Here is a 7,938-nt window from a genome sequence, read left to right on the forward strand (position 1 = left end):
TGTACTTAAAAAAATTATCAACTTTCTTGGCCTTACTACAAAAACTTTAACCCCTGTTTTACACTTGTCTAATAAAATTTTGGCTGCAAAATGAACCGTATGTCAATGTCATAATTTGACATTTTTTTAGACAAGGCATAAACTGACGTTTAAAAGTTTTTGTGGTAAGACGGTCTAGGTTTATCTCTGATCGATAGATTTTTGTATCTAATCAATTTCTTAGAATTTTTTCTTTCAATTGAACTCGCAGATAGGCCTCACACGTATTTTTTTATCATTTAAGACTTCTATTTCCTTATTACTATGAACTTCATTAAATATCCTTTTTAGATATCTATAATATTTAACGAATACTTCTATATCATTGGCCTACCATTTGCATTCTCTTCTTACAAAACGGCGACTTTATGATCTAAATTATTTTCTGGTTATACAATTTGGACCATATCATTTTGCACTTATTTTTCCCTAACCACAATGCTGTTTAATTTAAAATAAATTATTAACCTGATCAATGAATCATCTTCCGTAAATTCTAAAAATTGTCGCTTTAACATAAACGGTACTAAGGAAAATCCCTTCATTTAAATCCTGACCGACTTAGGCATAATCAAAGCAAAAATTCTATGTAATTCCCATATTGAAGCCTCAATGACGCTATATATAAGAGACCTCAGTCATCTTGACCTCATAGTTTCTAGGTAGATTCGTGACTTAAAAATCTTAGTCATTATTCTGTAAGATTGTTTTTAAAATACGGATATTGAATTAGCATAAAAAGATGTGCTTACATGCCTATGAACACGAGAGCTAAGTATTGTGTGGGATGCGTGAGATCGTGCAAAGAACATATAGTACTACTTACTAGTGATATTATCAGGATACTGTTAATAAGAATGATGATGTCATTGAGAAAAAACCATGACATTTTTGTGCTAGTTAAATTATTCATAACATATTTGACTATCATCATCGACAGTCAATACGCCATAAGCAAGACATGGAAATGGTGTGAGTCTTGTAGTAGGTAAGTACTGACCATAACATGAGAGTTCCAACCCTTTAATGGAAGCCTTTGCAGATCATCGTAGGCAGCTACAGAATTCCATTGGAAGTATAGGCTTTGAGTTGAATATTAAATAAACTGAAGATGAAGTTCTTGGACGATTGTAGAAAGAAGTAAGAATAAATTAATAAGGTATTGACTTCTCAATAGTAGGGATGCAAAATGGGACAACTCATTATGTGGAATGAGTTCAAGAGACCACTCGCTTTTAGTGAAGGAGACTACCATGATGCAAGCACAAACACCTAACAAAGAAATATTTTCAATAAATCAAAATGACATAATGAACGTACCACAGTAACCCAAAACAGAACCGTTACCCACAGAAACCAATTCCGCAAAAATATATTTAAATTCCAAACCAAAAGTTCATTCCGAAGTACCGTTTATGTAAAACAATGAAAATTGCTATGTATATCATTAGTGTATGAATATGCATGGTTCTGCCTTGACCGATCTGACCGACTTCCTCATTTCAGAGAACGTTTCAAATAAGATTTTTGTGATGTTCACGCTTTACCGTCAGGAGTCTAAGTGGCTTCTTTAAGTGGTTTAATTGTTTTTTCATCACGGTAGTAATTTTTGGCAAAGTTCATGGATTTGATGTGTTGTTAAGAATTAATTAGTTGTTTGTTATTGAGATCAGCATCAGTTTTAGTAGAATCTTTTGTTGAGGTATTTTTTTCGCTTATCCAAATCCAAAGGCTGATGATGATGATGAATCCAAAGGAGTCTTGTCTTGATGGTAGCCATATTGAAACTATGAGCACTGATTATTTTAATAATTGCTTCGCTAGGAGAAAGAAAATTATTAAGATCTGGAACAGATAGGAACAGCTCAATAGCAAGGTATTTGGACTTGATGAACAGTCGCTGGTACTGCTTCCATTTACTGAATATGAATATTCACGGTTTCGACTACGTCCCGGGAGGTCCACCCCCTGTACTTGGTTTTCTACACCAGGAGAATATAGAGGTACCACAGTTTTATTACTTTAGAGATATAATTGGTTATAAAGAAGTTATGAGAATTATTTTGCGAACTTTGTCCTGAATAAAAACCTGAACTGTTCTAGTGATGTAATAAGTTTATTTAACAAGGACTTCAGAAATAACAGCTACTTAAAGCAGACATGAGCCAAAGTTTTTATCACGCATTCATACGTAGTGTGCGAAATTTTAAGTTTAGTTAGGAACATAACAATGTCTTTTTGTTACGACCCGCTACTCATTAGGCTAATTGGCTAAACTATTGTATTTTGTCACGGTTCTTGGGTTTGTTAGGTTTTGAAGAGAATTTTTCTAGAAATCATTTTTAAGATTTCTGCAGATTGTGGGTGAATTGAACCACTTAGATATGTAAGTCTTGAGATTGGCTAGGGAAGAAACTTAATATAAAACGCGTAGTCACAGTTACATCATCATCTGCCTAGTCTTGCCAAATAAATTGGTTTCGGCTCCCAGTCTAACCGACTGCCTTCTTATTTGAACTCCTCAGCCCAGGTATCTGGGCTACCCTGTAGTAAGGTTGATTTCTACTATTTCTGTTTTTTTTTTTGTCTGATCTCTTGTAATAATATCCAAATAAGTATATCGAAGAGGTTTTTTGTCATTCTTTGATTGCAATAGATTTGTAAATTACTGTAAATAAGCCTAAAGAAAGTACAATTTATCTATTCAGGCTATCAAATGCGTGTGACGAATCGACACCTATTAAGTTCAATTTCACGATTTACGCATTGCACAATCAATGGGCTATTCAATTAATCGCATCAGGAGGGTCATTGTCAATTGAATTACGTTTAATTTATCATAATTATTTGCTTTCTACTTAATTTTGGTCAGGACAATGGAGGTCAAGATAAGTGTTTCTTTCTGAATTGATTCAGTCACAACAAACTGGTTTTGAATTGATTTTAATGGGGTAACAGTCAATGTATTTTTTGATTAATTAATCTTTGTTATTTCTTCGTTGGTTGAGTCTAGAAATCAAGTGAATAGTACATGTGATAACTGAGCTAACGAAGCTTTTTTTTGTGAAATTGCTCAGGGGTAGACTAGATTCAGGAATTGGGCCATATAATTTGAAGAGATAGCTGAAGATCGGAGAGTGTGGCGTGTTCTCGAAGACGCTGCCATTCTTCAGAGTAGGCTAGGTTTGACATAACTGCGAAGAATGTCCTGCAGAAACAGTGACGCTTGCATATTTTCTCCTTTAGAAAAGCAGTCTTTACCGAACAAAGAGTCCAGGAACAAGATTAGCTTGTATTTATTAAAATATTGTAATAATAGCTAATGATAGTCAGCGTAAACATGACGAAATTGGCAAATGCAAGAAACCTAAATATTGCGCCGACCCCAAAAGAGAACACACTTATCACAGCTGAGAGCATAAGTCAGACCTTATCTGCCCAGACCATTGTCCTGCATTTATTATTATCTAACAGGACATAAACAATAATACTATTATCCAAGCGCCCCTTATCACAATTACGAATAATAGTCCACTTATTATTAATAAGGAAAATAATTGTGTGCAAATAATTACGGTAAGCTACGGTGTTCGACCGTAAAATAGCTATGATTTATTGTTTATGGTAGTCCAAGTGCTTACTGCGGTTAGTCCATGGATGGATGACCATGGTTATTAGAATGAATTTTATTTTAATTGCTTGTTGGTCTAGTGGTCATGAGTGTTGACTCTCAGACATAAGGTCCTGATTTCTATTCCCAGGTGGGTCATTCGTTTTCGCATTATTGTATGTTTCTGAGTGATTTTGGGTTTGGGGCTTGAACACATTAGTTTTGGGCACGTGAATATATATTGTGGAAGAGGATCACCAAAGAAACGATAGATGGACTGTGTGAAAGTCGATATGGATAGAAAGAATGTTACTTGCGACATGACAGACAGAAGAGGATGCAAAGAGAAAACATGCTCCGCCGACCCCAAATAAAATTGGGATAATTTCTGATTTAAAATAGACGTTTAAAAATACTGTCATATAATATTTATACTTTCAGCTATCTGTGAAATGTATCCTCCTTGCAAAATTGGCGCCTCTTGATAATCCTTCAAGGAATTGTACTAAGGTCATCTACGCAAAAGATACAAAAAAATAGTTTATTGACAATTATCTGATAAATCAAATTATCTTATCTCCAAGGTTTGCGTTTTCACCTATTTATTCAAGGACATTATTATTTACTTAGTATGAATATGAATATCATTGCCAAATAAATCCTGATACGTAGTTGATAATTCAGTCCATAGGCTTATTTTTTCAGCATTTGCTTAATTGACTTATTTATCAGATTATTTCGTTATTGTGACTGTCGTAAATTGTATGAAAAGTGGTCGCCAGTTTATTTTCTTTGGAGGTACAACTAACAAAGTATGTTTCTTACCCCGTTCTTCTACATGAGAATCTGTGCTTTGAAACGAATAGTTTCCTCAATGATTGACTGTTTAATTCAAATTAATTAGTGAAGATTCGTTTAGACATTATGCTATGGGTTCGATGTCTTACTTCTTTTCTCATACAGACTACAGCATTTTCAATATCAAGCCTTCATTTTAATACAATGATCAAGTTCCTCTAAAATTACGTCGTAATAAAAAAAACTAAGTTATAATTTATTTTTTAATTTATTCCTCAAACAGTGGGCGTAGTGGTCACCCGAACAAGCTCAAAGGCAGCCATTATTATATGCGTGACGTCACAGCTATGTCAACCAATAGCAAGGTGCATGCAGGTGAAGTTTAAAAACCTCAATGTAATGTGACAGATGACGTCACATAATAAACTGTCAAGGCTAGAGTTCGATATTTCAAGTTTGAAAATGGAACGACTTTTGCATCGGAGAGTGAGTGGTATTTTTTTAAATTGTATTATTTTGGATGTTTCTTCTTTTGTTTTTGTTAGTTTTCTAGTGTTTGAATACTCGGTTATTAAGACCATTGAAAAATGCTTCTCAGTCTCAATTTTGCAGCTTCTAGCTCCATGCTAGGAATGATGACAAGCTTTTAATAAGGAGTGTTCTTCGTGGACAAAGGTACGTAAGGTGTAACTTTCTTCATATTATTTAGATTTTTTGTTGCTTTTGGTAATGTACCACACTATTCCCTATTCCTATTAATTTTGTTTAAGACCCTAGGTCTTGTCGGTGCAGCTCCTTGCTATTTAAAATTCAATATTTAAGTCTTCTGTGGCAACGTTTATGCAAAACAATCAATGCAGGAAAATAATATTTCAACACATATTTTAATTCAATTGTAGAAAGTCAAGCGTATATTGAAAAGTAAACTGACAGACAGACATATTCGTTTCAAGGCGAGCAAAGACGCCAAATGGAACTAGTTTTGTGACCGTCAACCTTTACCCGTTCAATTTTCGAATTTTATTCAAATTTCGAATGCGACTGTCAAGTTCGAAGTCATAATAAAAAAGAGTGTTTGTTTATTCTGTATTTAAAATTCTGTTCTTTTCTTAAAAAATGGCGCTGTTGTATTTTTTTAAATCAAGTATCCCGTATTGAAAATAGTCGCGTTGTAAATTGTTACAACCCACTCTAATCTGAATTAAACTCATGAAATAGAACTCCTTATGGTCCAGGAGTTTCAGAGAAAAAATATGTGATAGGCGAACTAAAATACGGCCGGATACACACTAGAATGATCAATATGGAGATCAATTTTCACAGGATTTACGCTATATGAGTATAGGAGAACGAAAAAATCTTAAGGAATCCAGGACTTTAAAAAGCAAACCTCTTTGAGCAAGCGTGGTGATTAACGCTTATTCCTTCTTTGTTATATCTTCGCCCAGACAACGCAGTTTCGACTGGCACCCAGACATAAATACACTGTCACCCAGACACAAATGGGCTTTGATTGTCACCCAGACCCGAGTAGTTCTGAACCTCACCCATCCATAATCAGACCGTGTCAAGCCTTGCTTTACCAAGAACTCAGAGTACTCTTAGAAAAAACGTTTTTTAGAACGTGATATTTAAGTGTATTTTTTAGAAACCTGATTAGAAAATTGTAATATGTTTTTCTAGTCATAGAGAGATATATATTTTTTTATCGAAACAAACGTTTGTAAATCACCATACTTGTAAAACGGGTTGGTGATTGTGGACTGGTCTTGCACCGGTTTCTTCTGATTCTAGACGGTAAAGTTAGTGCTTTTAAAACTCTCAGATAACGTATGGGTTGGTAGTTTATTTTCTTATAAAAAGAAATAACAGAAAAACAGCCTACAATAAAACTCACCTTTAAAAGTAAAAAGAATCAATTTTTCTACTGCAAATTTTAAACAGGTAGAAATTCTACCAATTTAATCTACTTAATTCAGAATTCTTCCGTAGAATTATACGTACGTGCTAAAAGTACAAAATAAATATGTATTCTTATCTCAAAGGAAAAAAAAGAAAACATTTTCGAATGTAGAACGTCTTCGGCCAGTCATTTGTTTATTTTGTGAATTTCTCCGTGAACTTGAATAGTGTCAAGTTGTCTGCTCAAGAGGCTTGCAGTAAGATGGCATTGCGCTCATATTTTATTTTTTTATATGTTTTTCTCTTTAAAAATAAGAAGAACGTGAAATAATTGTACCATTTGTTGGTACATTGTGGGCAAAAAGTATTAAATAAATAGAAAATAATATGTCAAAAATCTTCACAGTTTGTATAAGTTACACACCAAATAAAATTGCTGATTGAACCAAATTAATAACCACATAGGTAGTTTGCCAGTAGCACTAAAGCGGGATATAGCAATTCTACGGGACTACACTTACTTAAAGCTTGAAGCTTGAGACAACGTCACAAGCCTTTGCATCAAGTAACTTTCAGTCAACTCATGGACGCACAAAAGTTGCAATAAGTTAAGAGCTTAAGAACACGGGAACTTAAAACTTAGGTCTAAGGAAGGCTTTATTTAGTAGAAATGGTACAAACAATCTACCATAGACACCTGAACTATCAGTCAAGTTAAAAATAGACTTCACGACTTTAAACCACAAAAGAACATAAAACGCACAAAATACCTAATTTTATTGCATAACAAAAGTCAGAACAAAGTTACAAAGCTTACCAAAACGTCGAAACTTCCTTACTTTAAACAGACACAGAACTAAACTGAACACATGAGCACTCAAGATTCCTGTCAATGCAACTTTCTACTTCGCCTCGCCAACTCAAAAAAACACAATTCCACACGATTTTTTAAGAAAAACTTTGTTAAAAACACGAAAATTGTTTAAGAAATAAACGTTTTTTATTCAAAATTAGTTGTCCGATTTATTTTTTGGTACGTAAAAGTTTTTTTTGTGGCGCGGTTGAAGCGACGTGCGGTCGCCTCGGCTGTCGGTTTGCATCTGGCAATACGCTTGACCTTCGGACAATCAAATGCAGTGGAGCGAAGTTGGCCACAGACCGGTTCGCTTTAGGCAAAAGTGGTAGTTTTTTTATTTTTTTGCGTGCACTCCTTACTTCAATGTGGAGGAGTTTTTTTTTGTATTTTTGTAACTATTATCGTGGTTGCGTTTGCTGTGTCAGTAGAAGTCAAGGTGGTTTGAGTAAAAGCGTGAATTTATTGAAAGAAGTGTCTATTGGAAATAAGGCTTTGTAAAATAATTAAATCCATGGTGACATTCAATTTTAAATTAATTTTCAGATTTTTGTATTTATTTATTCAGAATTGTATTTCATGATACATACATTTAAATATACCTTTTAAGTACCTATACTTAATACTAAGATATTTTTACGCACGCGGATAAATATATCCCTACCTATAATTGCTTGGAATATCCTGTACATTAAACCTATCCTTCATTATTATATTTTCCTTAGTTTCAGTCTAT

At 33.9% G+C, this 7,938-nt stretch overlaps 1 protein-coding gene across 2 annotated transcripts in view; it reads right to left on the reverse strand.

Annotated features, from left to right (window-relative positions):
• LOC124642237 overlaps positions 1-7,445 on the reverse strand; it is a 107,774-nt gene extending 100,329 nt beyond the window's left edge. Inside the window, exon 1 of one of the 2 annotated variants that reach the window (XM_047180574.1) lies at positions 7,189-7,445. The gene's annotated coding sequence lies outside the window, so the exon portion shown is untranslated. Of the gene's footprint in view, positions 1-7,166 lie in introns of both variants that reach the window. The other variant, XM_047180573.1, reaches the window with a different exon arrangement.
• Positions 7,446-7,938: the final 493 nt, after the last annotated feature.

The sequence above is a fragment of the Helicoverpa zea genome, chromosome 24 (assembly GCF_022581195.2).
Source record: "Helicoverpa zea isolate HzStark_Cry1AcR chromosome 24, ilHelZeax1.1, whole genome shotgun sequence".
In the NCBI taxonomy this organism is placed as follows: domain Eukaryota; kingdom Metazoa; phylum Arthropoda; class Insecta; order Lepidoptera; family Noctuidae; genus Helicoverpa; species Helicoverpa zea.